Below are 14,848 nucleotides of genomic sequence, written 5' to 3' on the forward strand. Positions count from 1 at the left end.
TGCTATTAGCAAGGACTCTTTGAGGCAGAATTGCCACATGGTGTAAATTACCACCGACACCACAAGGTGACTTTTTCCTTGTTTATGACGGCTTGTTTTGTCACTTGCCTAAAGTGTGAATAAAACACTGAACTGTTTGATCCAAAGAACTTGTTGTTGCCTCTATACTGCGTCCGCTAATCCGGTCTACCAGAGCGAAACCCACATACAGTACAGCACAAAATACCGCCTCAGCAGAACCAAATACCACAGTGCGGCACAAAATACCGCCTCAGCAGAATCAAATACCAGAGTGCAGCACAATATACCGCCTCAGCAGAACCAAATACTACAATACAGCACAAAATACAGCCTCAGCAGAATCAAATACTACAGTACAGCACAATATACCGCCTCAGCAGAACCAAATACTACAATACAGCACAAAATACAGCCTCAGCAGAATCAAATACTACAGTACAGCACAATATACCGCCTCAGCAGAACCAAATACCACAGTGCAGCACAAAATACCGCCTCAGCAGAATCAAATATAGAGTGCAGCACAATATACCGCCTCAGCAGAACCAAATACTACAATACAGCACAAAATACCGCCTCAGCAGAACCAAATACTACAATACAGCACAATATACCGCCTCAACAGAACCAAATACCACAGTACAGCACAAAATACCGCCTCAGCAAAACCAAATACTACAATACAGCACAAAATACTGCCTTAGCAGAACCAAATATCACAGTGCATAATAAAATACCACCTCCGCAGAAATAAATATCACAATGTAGCATAAAATACTGCCTCCACAGAACCAAATACCACAGTGCAGCATAAATACTGCTGCCATTGACACAGTATGAAACTGTATCATCGTACTAAAGGCGGCAATACAGTTGAGTTCGGGAGGGCACCTGCGGTTGCTGGTGAGGTGCATAAGTGCCTGATGCTCCTATATTAATTAATATTGAAAGCATCAGATCTAAGTTATGTACCTGTATGGTGGCCATGAGGAGGGCTTGGGTGTCCCCATGGGCATTAGCCATTGAGACACTTCCCTGTTGGGTCTATGGCCAGTCCACCCCTGCTGTCATGCTGGGTCCGCACATGCACTTTGTATAAATCATACGGCCTTCAGTTTATAATATTCAACAGGCAAAGAGCATGAACTTCCATGATGCCCGAGAAGCACCGATAAATATGGAGGCAGCAGGGTGACACTATAGTGGAGGTGTTTCTTAAAGGCCTCTTTCACTCAAGCGTGTCCGGATAAGGTCCGGATGCATTGCGGCAAACCCGCACGAGTAGGTACCCAATTGGAGTCAGTTTTGACTGCAATTGCGTTCCGTTGTTCAGTTTTTATCGCGCGGGTGCAATGCGTTTTGTACGCGCGTGATTAAAAACTGAATGTGGTACCCAGACCCAAACTTCTTCACAGAAGTTCAGGTTTGGGTTCAAGATTGTGTAGATTGTATTATTTTCCCTTATAACATGGTTATAAGGGAAAATAATAGCATTCTGAATACAGCATGCATAGTACAATAGGGCTGGAGGGGTTAAAAAAAAAATAAAACATAATTTAACTTACCTTAATCCACTTGTTCGCGCAGCCGGCATCTCTTCTGTCTTGTTCTGTGAGGAATAGGACCTTTGATGTCACTACGCTCATCACATGGTCCGTCACATGATCCATCACCAAGGTAAAAAGATTATGTGTTGGACCATGTGATGAGCGTAGTGACGTCATCAAAGGTCCTATACCTCACAGAACAAGACAGAAGAGAAGCCGGGCTGCGCGAACAAGTGGATTAAGGTGAGTTAAATTATTTCTTTATTTTTTTTAACCCCTCCAGCCCTATTGTACTATGCATTCTGTATTAAGAATACGTACTATTATCTGAATCACTGTAAAAGCTGCCTTGCTGTAAATGACTTTTGCATACATTAATCACCTTTGGATCAGTTTCAGTAAAGTATTGTGAGTTTGTTAAGAAACTTGGTCTCCTCATTCCACATCATCTCCTAATTGCACCTCACGGTGCTGGCGTCACAAACACAGGGTCCCAGCCACCAAAGCACCCTAAGCATACCCACAATCATCAAGGGCACCTCAACTTCCATCTAGCTGGTATCTTCCTCATCACTGCACGCCGACCCAGAGAGTTGCAAAACCGTGAATACGACCACTACCCCCATTAGCCCACCGTGCACGCACATACTGCCCCTGCGGTCCGGTCCGCTGCAAAGTTATGCCCAGATGTGACCCTTCACACTAGTTATGCCCGGATATGCCCCTTCACAGTAGTTATGTCCAGATATGCCCCCTTCACAAGAAGTAAAAAGAAAAAAAACAGTAAATACTCACCTAGTTTCCTCCAAAGATCATCACAGCTCATCCTGCACTCCCCAGCAGCACACAGGATGCTGTCACACATCCCTCTACTGTGCTGTGGAGGAGCAGAGGCTGATTCCCGTGCCCGTACCTCTCCTCCTACACAGCCCAGCAGATGACTTGATTGGTGAAGTGGGGAGTGAACCACTGCTTCACCATTACAAGCAACCATCTCTGTGTCCTAAGGATGCAGAGACAGCCGGGAGCAGGACATACCTTAGCTGTTCCAGGACTGTAATCCTGACTGTCCCGCCAGATCTAGGACGGTTGGGTGGTATGTAGATGGCATCTGTCAGCAGATTTGTACCCATGACACTGGCTGACCTGTTCCATGTGCCCATGGCAGCTGAAGACATCTGTGTTGGTCCCATGTTCATATGTGCCCGTATTGCTGAGAAAAAAAGGGGTTTTAATATATTCTTTTTTTTTATTTTTATTTTTTATTAATATATATCTTTATTTCAATTTCATACAATAAATACATCCATAAAAAAACATATTACTCTAACAATACATGAAAAACAGTTATTGGTAATTGATAATTACTATTCATTTTTTTCTTTCTTTCCCCCTCCCCCTTCCCGTCCACCCCCCCATACCCTTCCCTCCCACCCCCAACAGGACGCGAGGGAGCGTGGAAGAGAAAAAAAACAAAAAACTAAAGTAACCAATTTTTCCAAACCTGGTCGAGATTTGGTGACTTTTTAGTATAATTCTTCATTCCACGTTCTTCTTTAATTAGATTATCTATTGCTTTTCTCCACTGTCCCACTGTCGGTAAATCTACCTTTATCCATTTCCTAAGTATAAGGAGCCTGGCCTGAAATAATACTTTATTCAAAACCAGTCGTATTTTTTTATTTAATTTCAAATGTTCAATTGCCCCTAAAATACAAATTACTGGATCATTGGGCAACCGAACCTTCAGGAGCAAAAACACGGTTTCTATTATATCCATCCAAATCTATGGAGTTTGGGACACCTCCAAAAACAATGTATCAAATCGGCTCTCTCCTCCCAGCATTTTGGACACTTATCTGTTACTCTAACTCCCATTCTTTTCAACATCCATGGAGATCGATGTAGGCTATGCACTATAAAAAATTGTGAAATCTTGTGCGAACCCCTATCCGAAACTGTCGCATAGTTTCCAAGGGCATCTCTCCATTTTTCTTCTGTAAAGGAATCTAGATCTTTCTCCCATTTTTTCACAGCAAGCATTGTAATCGTTTTTCTTTTTCCCTCCAGCAAAAGCCTATATCTCTTTGCAGTTATTCCACCTCCTTCCCCTACTACAATAAACTTATCCAGCCTATCAGATTTTTCCCTTCTGTACCTATCCTCCTGTACTACTGTCCGCAATGCGTTCCTAAGCTGGAAATATTTATACATATCACTATAGGGGATCCCAAATTCCGACACCATTATGTTAAAATCCTTCAGCTTATCTTCATCAAAAATCTGATCTAGATATTTCATTCCTTTTTTCCCCCAATCTATATAATCTCTTATTGTTTCCAATTCCTTTAAATTAAGATTTTTCCATATCGGTGTATACTTCAAAAACCCTTTAATCTCCAATATCTTCTTAATTTCCCCCCATACATATTCTACTAGATTTAGTATCCTATTACCAGTATTTTTTTTCCCCAAAAAACCTGACTCCAACACCTCTAAGTGATTACATTTCTCTTTCCATCCCCATCTATTTAATTCTTGCCTACCCACCTGACTATCTAAACTATCCTTTATGTTCCCATATTGTGTTATTAAATAGTAAAAAAACAGATTGGGAAGCGCTAATCCTCCCTCCTGCACTGGAAGCTGAAGGACTTCCTTCTTTATCCGAGGCATCGCACCCTTCCAAACAAAGTCCCCCATCAATCTATCAAATAATTTAAAAATATTCTGCGGTATTCTTACTGGGGCGTTTTGCAGTACATAAAGTATCTTTGGGAGAAAGACCATTTTTATTAAATTTATCCTACCCTGCATTGACATTGGTAATCTTTTCCATATGTGTATTTTAGTTCTTAATTCTTTTATTAAGGGGAGGACATTTAGTTTTTCATATTCTTCTATATTTCCGGAAATTTGTATGCCGAGATATTAAAAATTTTCGTGTTTTTTAAGAACGTGCACCCGTGTATCTCTCTGTAGTTGCCCATCTCCTAATAATAACATGTGTGATTTCCCCCAATTGATATTTAGGCCAGAAAAAAACCCAAACTTATCTATTATCTCTACCACTTTGTTAAATTGATCCCCAGTGTTTTGCAAAAAAAGTAAAATATCATCTGCATACATTAACAGTTTTTCTTCTCCACCCACATATGAAAAACTTTTAATCTCCCTGTCATTTCTTATTATATTTGCCAAAGGTTCAATTGCCATAGCAAATAGCAGTGGGGAGAGAGGGCATCCCTGCATTGTGCCTCGTGATAGGGCAAACGGCAGGGACAAGCTCCCATCCACAACCACTCTGGCCCTAGGGTTACGATATATTAGCTGGATCCACCCTATAAAACCCTCCCCTATACCAAACCTCCTTAATACTGCCCATAAATACTCCCATTCGATGCAATCGAATGCCTTTTGGGCATCCAATGAGAGTATCGCTTTCTCTCCTGCGTCTGATCTATTGGCTTCAATGTTAAGGAATAACCTTCTTATATTGGAGTATATTGTTCTACCCGGTATAAATCCTGTCTGATCTTTATTTATTATTACCTTAATAACCCTTGAGAGCCTATCCGCCAAAACTTTTGCCAAAATTTTGACGTCCGTGTTCAAGAGGGATATTGGCCTATATGAGCCGGGATCTGTTTGTTCTTTCCCCTTTTTTGGAATTAATGCAATAATTGCTTCTTTCATAGAATCCGGTAGATCACCTAATTTTCGCGCCTCATCCAGTGTTGTTTTTAATTCTGGAACTAATACCTGGGAGAAGGTTTTATATATTTCGAAGGGGAGCCCATCTCCACCTGGTGTTTTCTCAAGTTTAACCTTCCCCAGAGCTAGATTTATTTCTGCCGCCGTTATTTCTTTTTCCAAATATTCTTTTTGGACCTTAGATATCCTACTAAAGGCAATCTTGTCTAGATATGAATCTAACTCTTGTTTTGAATATTGTACCCTAGACTTATATAGCTCTTGGAAATAGTCCCCGAACACTTTTTTAATATCTTCGGATATGGTAAATAATTTGCCCGTTTTATCTTTGATCACACCGATCCATGATTTCCCTTTTTGATTTCTCACTATATTTGCTAATATTTTACCAACCTTTTCACCCTCCGAGGCTAACCGAATCCCTTGAAAGAGCAATTCTTTCTTACTTTTTTCTAATTGATATATCTTCAACTTTTCCTGTTCTTCCTCCCAAACTCTCTTATTGAGTACAGTAGGATATCTCATACATGCCATTCCAGCCTCTTGCAATTTTTTCTCCAGTACCTTCCCGTTCTCTCTAGTACTTTTTTTCCAATAATTTACTTTTTTAAACAATATACCCCTCAGAAATGCCTTAAAAGTGTCGTCCCAAACCACAAGTCTACCGACAGAACCGTTATTTTCCATGAAGAAGAGTTTTGACTCCTCCATTATACTCTCATTATCTGAGATCAATAATAGCCAATGGGGATTAAATTTAAAAAACTGCAAAATATAATTTTTTTTTAAATCCAACTCAATTACCATTGCACTATGGTCCGACAGGGCCATAGGTATATACTTTGTCCTAATCCTGTTTTGGGATATTAGATTTTTGTTTCCAAAAATCATATCTATTCTCGACCAAGTTTGGTGTGTTTTTGAATAACAAGAGTACATGATTTCATCTGGGTTCTGAACCCGCCAAACATCTACCCAATTAAATTCCTTAGACTAGTTTACATAAATCTACATTTTGTGCTCCTCCCCCTCTGCCAGACATCCTATCCCTGAGTGGATCCATAACCGCATTATAATCGCCGACCGCAATCAGTATACATTCCTGTTTATTCAACATAAATCCATACAACTGATACAAAACATCTGGTTTATATGGTGGTGGAACATATATATTTGCGAGTACGGTTTTTCTCCCTTCTACATAGCAATATAAAAAAAGGTATCTGCCATAGTCATCGACCTCACATGCCAGAGCCTCGAATCTAATCTTATTATGTATCAAAATTGAGACCCCTCTGGAGTAAGTAGTGTGTACAGAATGATATCCCGCCACCATCCAACCCCTCTCCAACCATCTCACTGATTCCTTATCCAGGTGTGTCTCCTGGAGGCAGATGATGGCTGGCAGAAACCTCTTCATCCACTCAAGGATAGCGTACCTTTTAACCCTCTCACGGAGCCCTCTCACATTCAATGAAAGGACCCTAACCATCTAACAGAGGGGGAAGAAAAAAATAAATAAATAAATAAATATGTTTTTCTTTCCACGCCCCCCTCCCACTTTCCAACCCTCCTGTTGATCGCCTGGCGATGCTCCCCATAGGGCCGCGCTGTTCCTCCCTTTTTTTAGACGGCATTTTGAGTTCTCCAACTCTTTTATAACAAATATAGTCCCCTTCTTAAATTAATCACATTGATCACATTGGTCACAAACAATCAAATATGGACAGTGAATTATATCCACATTTAAACACATTTAAGCACAAAAGTCAATTCAAAGGGGGAAAAGGAAAGTTAGTGGTGTTAGTCGGGACCTTGACCAAAAAAGATAGTTTCCTTGGGGAATTATGGCTCAGGACCTAAAATCCGGGCGTATCTGAAAATGCGAATAGTTAGTTAATTAATTCGGAGAGGTATGATACCGTTAATGTAAGACCTGAGGGCGGAAGGAATTATCTCAAACGGGGTTGTTGGGGGTTATACTCCAGAATCCAGGCTACCCCCATATTTTTTTTTCTCTCCACATTTAATTCACGGTGATACTATCCGTGCTCAATAGCTGCCTCTGATTCCAACCAGATGTCTCAAGGCAGATATTATTTATCCTTTAGTCTGCAATGGCCTCAAACTACATACCCGTAGTCACCGCCACAGTCACAATAGCGAGCAGACCCTCCGTCAGCTACCATCTCCGGGATACCACCCTTGCTGACTGCCCTTCTTCACAATGAGAACGGACTTAAGAGCAGGAGCTGAACATGGGTCTACCCTTCTTCCCCGTGAGAGCAGACATATGGGTAGAAGCTGAACATGAGTCACAATAATGAACAGAGCCAGCTGTATCCCTAGAATTGATCACCCCCAGCCAGTCCGCCGATCTCCAAGAAAAACTTAAAGAACCCGTCCTTCAGGTATTACAGACGGGGTCAATTACTCCGACAGGGACTAGCAGGAATCCACAGGACAAGACCTCAGGAGCAAACAACAGCAATCCCAAACGCCATCTCTGTGAGAGCAGTCAGCCGGTGCTCTCCCTTAACACAGGTAATCAGTGCACATACTCCGACTCCACCAGCCTTCAGCGCACCAGCACATCCACTCACAATCCTCTCCTGCAGCACGGCCACTGTGGCGACTCACCACCTGAGAACTACAGGCATCACGGGACGGAGATCGGCGTTAGGACATCAGCATCGGCATCCGAGACAGTCTAAGGGCGGCCTCAGTATCTCAGACTCTCGGCCTCACAGCGATCAGATGTTCCGAGCGGCGGTATGGGCGGCCAGCGTGCGGCAGGGGGGCGGAGCCCTAGCGTCCTACGTCAGACGCTCTCATGCCGCTCCCCCAATATATTCAAATGAGCCTGTAGGAGCAATGGGGGCGTTGCCATTACACCTAGATGTTATACTTTCTCTTCAACTGCTGCGTCCTCTCCACTTTGATTGGACACGACCAGCCAGTGCAAACATCATCTCATCTAGCCCTGTTAGGGCTCATGCACACGGCCGTGAGCGGTCCGTGGAACCGCGGCCTGGATCCCTCCTGAGAGCAGGAGCGCACGGCGTCACTGGTTGCTATGACGCCGTGCGCTCCCTGCTGCTGCCACAGTACAGTAATACACTGGTATAGATCATACCAGCGTATCACTGTATTGCGGCGGCAGCAGGGAACGCACGGCGTCATAGCAACCAATGACGCCGTGCGCTCCTGCCCTCAGCAGGAATCCAGCCCGTGGTTCCACGGACCGCTCACGGCCGTCAAACACGGCCTTGTGCATTCGGCCTTAATCAGAGTGCAGAAGGCGCAGTATTTGTAGAGAAAATTGAGCCTCTAGGTATAACACATGCAGCTTTTGGCGCAGAAATGCATAGAAATCCGCATGGCAATTTCTATGCATTTCTGAAAGTTTACCTGTACCCGGATTTAGGAACCCTTAGGCTACCTGCACATGATGCGGATTACGTTTTTTTTTCTACACTGATTCTTTTATGAAAACACAGCGTAATACAGTACCAGCAAAGTAAGTGAAATTAAAGAAATGTCATGTACACATTGCATATTTTTCTGTGTAGAATTTAAAGGGGTTGTCTCATCATGGACATTGGGGCCATATCGCTAGGATATTCCCCCATTGTCTTATAGGTGCGGGTCCCACGGCTGGGACCCGCACCTATATCGAGAACGGAGCCCCGCAAGGTGGTGGCTGGAGGAATCCAGTCCGGCCACCACCAAGCCAGCTCCCCATAGAAGTGAATGGGAGCGTACCGCGCATGCGCGGCCCCCACTCCCATTCATTTCTATGGGGCCAACGGAAATAGCTGAGCAGTGCGCCATCCTTCACTTGCGGGACTCCGTTCTCGAGATGGGTGCGGGTCCCAGCGTTGGGACCCGCACCTATAAGACAATGGGGCATATCCTATCGACATGCCCCCATTGCCCATGATGAGACAAACCCTTTAACCTGCTGTGCTTTTGAAATTTATTTTACTGTAGTTTTAACCTATTGCAATACAAGCGTGAGATCTGCGGCATATCTGCAAGTAACACGGGCAGAAACGCAGAAAAATCTGCATGAAAATCTGTGCGGAAGTTCTGCTTGTAAACCTGCACTTCGGTGCAGTTTCCTTAGGGGTCAAGCTTTTTCTCTGTTTTTTTAATCTCTGTGTTGCAAAAGCAATAATTTTGGTAAGTTTACTGTATATTTCCAATGTAGCTATATAAGGCCTTGATTTTTGCTGGACAAGTATTTTTCAGTGGCACACCATTTTGGGGTATATTTAACTTTTATTAACTGTCCCTTGAGGGGAAAAGAAAAAAAACTGCAATTCCACCATTGCTTTTTGGATTTAAAGTGTTGCACCATTCACTCAGTGGCATAACCAATACAGTATGTTACCTTTCGTCTGTGTGATACCAAATTTCTATAGTTTTTTGCTACTTTTGCATAATAAGAACTTTTGTAAAGGGATTGTTTGCTTCGACAATACATTGCAATTTAATTCATGGCATAGCTCCATAGCAATTACAGTTGTAAAAGTTCATTTTTTTTCAGAGAGATCAGCTAACAGCACCTCCAATCGCCGCATGGGGTATGCTCCCAGGGAAAGACACTTCATATGCCGTGATCACAATTGACCGTGGCATCTAAGGGAATAAATGCCTGCGATCGGCATTATCTCCGATTGCAGACATTAGCCCCAGGTGTCTGCATTTTAAAACAGCAAATACTGAAGACTATGGCGCCTGCTGTGCTCATATAAGTGGGCTCTTCCACTATACATGTACGGCAGAGGTCCAAAAAGGTTACAAACGTGATAGTGTTGCCCGGATGTGTTGGATCACTGTTCCTGAGAGTTGTATGAGCCTCCAGTTACCTATGCTATCCTCTTCAGGTTTAATGACCTTGTACTGTCATGTTGCCATTGCTTTTATCCACCGCCCTAGTCTTCTTCACCTTTTAACATCTGTCTTTTCCAAGACAGTTTACCTAATTTTGGCTAATGGGTCAGCACCTGGGACAGGGAGCCTATATATCAGATTGTGTTTTCTTTTTGATGGTTTGGTTTGGAAGATAATGTTAGCAAAAACTGAATAAATACATTTTTTTTTTTTTATCTCAAACTGTATCAGTTAGGGATCATGTACACAAACGTATTTTCTTTCCGTGTACGTTACATTTTTTTTGCGGACCGTATGCGGAACCATTCACTTCAATGGGTCCGCAAAAAAAAAAACGGAAGTTACTCCGTGTGCATTCTGTTTTGGTAGGTCCGTATTTCTGTTCCACAAAAAAATAGAACATGTCTTGGTAATTACAATTTACCATATAAGGCACAGAAGCTTAGTGGTTGCACAGAATGTTTGAATGTTCTATATTAGAATATAACTCAACCAGACTTTAACATAAAATAATGTGATCTGATTTACTGAGCCTTGGCTTTCCCTCAAGAACACAAGAGGTACAGAAAGCACAGGTGGCCCATGCCATAAAAATGGCAGCCAAAACAGAGATGTCCCTTCCTGCACCTAGACTATCCTCCAGGCCTAGCTTGGACAAATTGACATCTTGCCATTGGATCTCCCAAAGGCACACTAGGTGACCCACTACACAGCATCTCCACAGGTTTCCCATCACCAATGAACAAGCCCATTGTGGCCTGCCTCTCCCATGATGAACAAGTCGAGTGTGGTGTCTTGCCCACTGACACTCCCTAATGAACAAACCGCTCCAGCCCCCAGCTCACCGATGCACCACCAAAGGACCAGTCCAAAGCCCAAAAATTACACAGGCCAATCACAGGTTCTCCAGATATGACACTTTGTCTTCCCCTTGGCCCCAAATCCAATCTCTTGTTTACACTCTTATTTGTGCTTCACAACCACAGTGCTCCTCACCTTTTGTTCCTCCAGCAACCTCTCCTGCTGCCAAGTTATGGTGCCACTGGCTGCCAGCCGCAGACTAACACAACACATATACGTGCTAACATGTGTATCACACCCACGCAACACTGCTCATCCATGACACAGCAACATCACAACACCAGAACAGCAACATACTGTACACTAATTCCTTACACACAAAGTCTATGAGCCTGTTTCAATGGGGACAAAATTGAAATAAACGGAACGGAGTGCACCTGAACGCATTCCGTTCCATTTGGTTGCGTCCCCATCGCAGGCAGAATTAACGCTGCAGAGTTTTTCTGTCCACGATGTGGTGCAGAGCAAAACGGATCCATCCTGACACACAATGTAAGTCAATGGGGACGGATCCATTTTCTCTGACACAATAGAAAACGGATCCGTCCCCCATTGACTTTCAATGGAGTTCATGAAGGATCCGTCCTTGCTACGTTAAAGATAATACAACTGGATCCTTTCAGAACAGATGCAGGCAGTTGGATTATCAGAACGGAAGCATTTTTGCTGATCCATGACGGATCCAGCAAAAACGCTGATGTGAAAGTAGTCTTACTCGGCTGTTCTAGTAATGAATGCGCCTCATCATAAATTACTGTCAGGATATCCTCCTTCAGTGCAGGGCATATCAAGAACAGTGCTTTCTGCACTGGTCTTGATCAGTGATGGTCAGTTTGCAGTGTTCGCCAGCGAACACATACGGGCTGCCATCTTTAGTAAGGTAGACTCACCCGTCCGGCGATGCACAGGTAAGCCCTTACCTGTGGCTGTGTCGGGAGCCGGTCTGAAATCAAATGCAGTCACTGGGAGCAGGCAGTTCCGAGAACAGCTGCCGGGGGCCTTCATCGGGCTGTTCTTGGAACTGCCTGCTCCCGTTGCCTGCCTTTGATTTCAGACCGGCTCCCGGCACAGGCACAGGTAAGGGCTTACCTGTGCATCGCGGGACGGGTCAGTCTACCTTACTAAAGATGGCAGCCCGCATGTGTTCGCTGGCTAACACTGCGAACTGATCCATAACTGGTCTTGATATCCCATTTAGGGTTGAACCGACACGTAGATGTTCGGGTTCACCGGGTTAGGGCGAACTTCGGGTCAAAGTTCCGGTTCGGGACTCGAACTTGAACCCGAACCCCATTAAAGTCAATGGGGCCCTGAACTTTTGTGCACTAAAATGGCTGTAAAATAGTCTAGAGGGCTGCAAAAGGAAGCAAAATGAGGGTAAAAGCAGGACAGTTGCCCTGCAAACAAATGTGGATAGGGAAATTACTTAAAATAACATAGAATACAAAAAAAAAAAATTATAATCTTGAACTAGGAGGCGGAGGTCAAAGTGGAGTAGGAGGTTGAAGAGGCTGTGGACGTGGCTATGTAGGTAGAAGCGGTGGTGGAGTTGGAGGAGGTAGCCAACACTGTGTTTGTTGTTTTACTATTTACATTTTTTTCCCTTTATTTTTTTAAAATAAATTTAGAAAGACCCTAAAACATTGGGAAATAGAAAAGAAATTGCAAAGAGAAAGTGCGCTGGAGTCTACCAATGGCTGGGTGCGGTCAATATACTTGTTTATTCAGCACAAGGTACGGACAAGTCCTGTGGGATCCATGCCTGGTTCATTTTAATGAATGTGAGCTTGTCCACGTTGGCTGTGGACAGGCGGCTGCGCTTGTCTGTGATCACACCCCCCCCCCCCTGCCATGCTAAACACACGTTCAGACAATACACTGGCCGCAGGGCAGGCCAGCACCTCCAAGGCGTAAAGGGCAAGCTCAGGCCGTGTGCCCAATTTGGAGACCCAGAAGTTGAATGTGGCAGACCCATCAGTCAGTACATGTAGGCTTGTGCACACGTACTGTTCCACCATGTTGCTGAAATGCTGCCTCCTAATAAGACATTCCATATCAGCTGGTGGTGCTGGTTGTTGTGGCATGCTGATAAAGCTTTTCCACATTTCGGCCATGCTAACCCTGCCTTCGGAGGTGCTGGCGGTGCCCGAGCTGCGTTGGCGACATCTTCCTCCTACTCTGCCTTTGCCTTGTGCTTCCACTGAGCCCCCGCTGTCAGGTGGGAATGCCATCAGCAACGTGTCTACCAGCATGTGCTTGTACTCGCACATCTTCCGATCACGGTCCAGTGACGGAATTAAGGGCGATACGTTGTCCTTGTAGCGGGGATCCAGCAGGATGGCCACCCAGTAATCAGCACTGGTTAGAATGTGGGCAACTCAGTCGTTGCGCAGGCACTGCAGCATGTACTCGCTCATGTGTGCCAGGCTGCCCAGAGGCAACGACAAGCAGTCCTCTGTGGGAGGTGTATCGTCTGTGTCCTCTGTATCCCCCCAGCCACGCTGCAGTGATGGCCATGAGGTGCTTTGGGTGCCAGCCTGCTGTGAACACGGTTCCTCCTCATCATCATCATCCTCATCCTCCAGAACTGTGTCCTTGCTGGACAGTTGTGTACCTGGCAGGGGCGTAGCTAGAAATGACTGGGCCCCATAGCAACATTTTTTTATGGGCCCCCCTCCCGGATCTCCCACCCCCGCATACCTCTCAGACCCCCACCCCTTCCAGAGCTCCCACCCAAACACCCTTCCAGGACTTCCCACCCCAACATGCCCACACCCCTCCTAGACCTCCCACCCCCACCCTAAATCTCCCACTGCCAGTCCCCAGATATAATGGTCCAGACATCAAGTGTCCTGCTCCCCCCTCCTGCCTATATAATGGTCCAGACCTCCAGGTTCATGCTTCCCCCTACTCCCCATATATTATGGTCAAGACCTCCAGGATCCTGCTTCCCCCTACTCCCCATATATAATGGTCCAGACCTCCAGGATCCTGCTTCCCCTTACTCCCAATATATAATGGTCCAGGCCTCCAGTGTCCTGTTCCCCCCTATATAATGGTCCAGACCTCCAGGATCCTGCTCCCCCTTTCAGGGGCGTAGCTAGAAATGACTGGGCCCCATAGCAACATTTTTTTATGGGCCCCCCCTCTACCGGATCTCCCACCCCCACATACCTCTCAGACCCCCACCCCTTCCAGAGTGCCCACCCAAACACCCTTCCAGGACCTCCCACCCCAACATCCCCACACCCCTCCTAGACCTCCCACCCTAAATCTTCCACCGCCAGTCCCCAGATATAATGGTCCAGACATCAAGTGTCCTGCTCTCCCCTCCTGCCTATATAATGGTCCAGACCTCCAGGTTCATGCTTCCCCCTACTCCCAATATATAATGGTCCAGACCTACAGGATCCTGCTTCCCCCTACTCAAAATATATAATGGTCCAGACCTCCAGGGTCCTGCTTCTCCCTATATAATGGTCCAGACCTCCAGGGTCCTGCTTCCCCCTCCTCCCTAAATATAATGGTCCAGACCTCCAGGGTCCTGCTTCTCCCTATATAATGGTCCAGACCTCCAGGGTCCTGCTTCCCCCTCCTCCCTAAATATAATGGTCCAGACCTCCAGGATCCTGCTCCCCCTTCTCTTTAAATACAATGGTCCAGACCTCCAGGGTCCTGCTTCCCCCTACTCCCAATATATAATGGTCCAGACCTCCAGGGTCCTGCTCCCCCCTAAATAGAATGGTCCAGACCTCCAGGATCCTGCTCCCCTCTTCTCCTTAAATATAATGGTCCAGACCTCCAGG

This window comes from Bufo gargarizans, chromosome 9, assembly GCF_014858855.1.
Source record: "Bufo gargarizans isolate SCDJY-AF-19 chromosome 9, ASM1485885v1, whole genome shotgun sequence".
In the NCBI taxonomy this organism is placed as follows: Eukaryota; Metazoa; Chordata; class Amphibia; order Anura; family Bufonidae; genus Bufo; species Bufo gargarizans.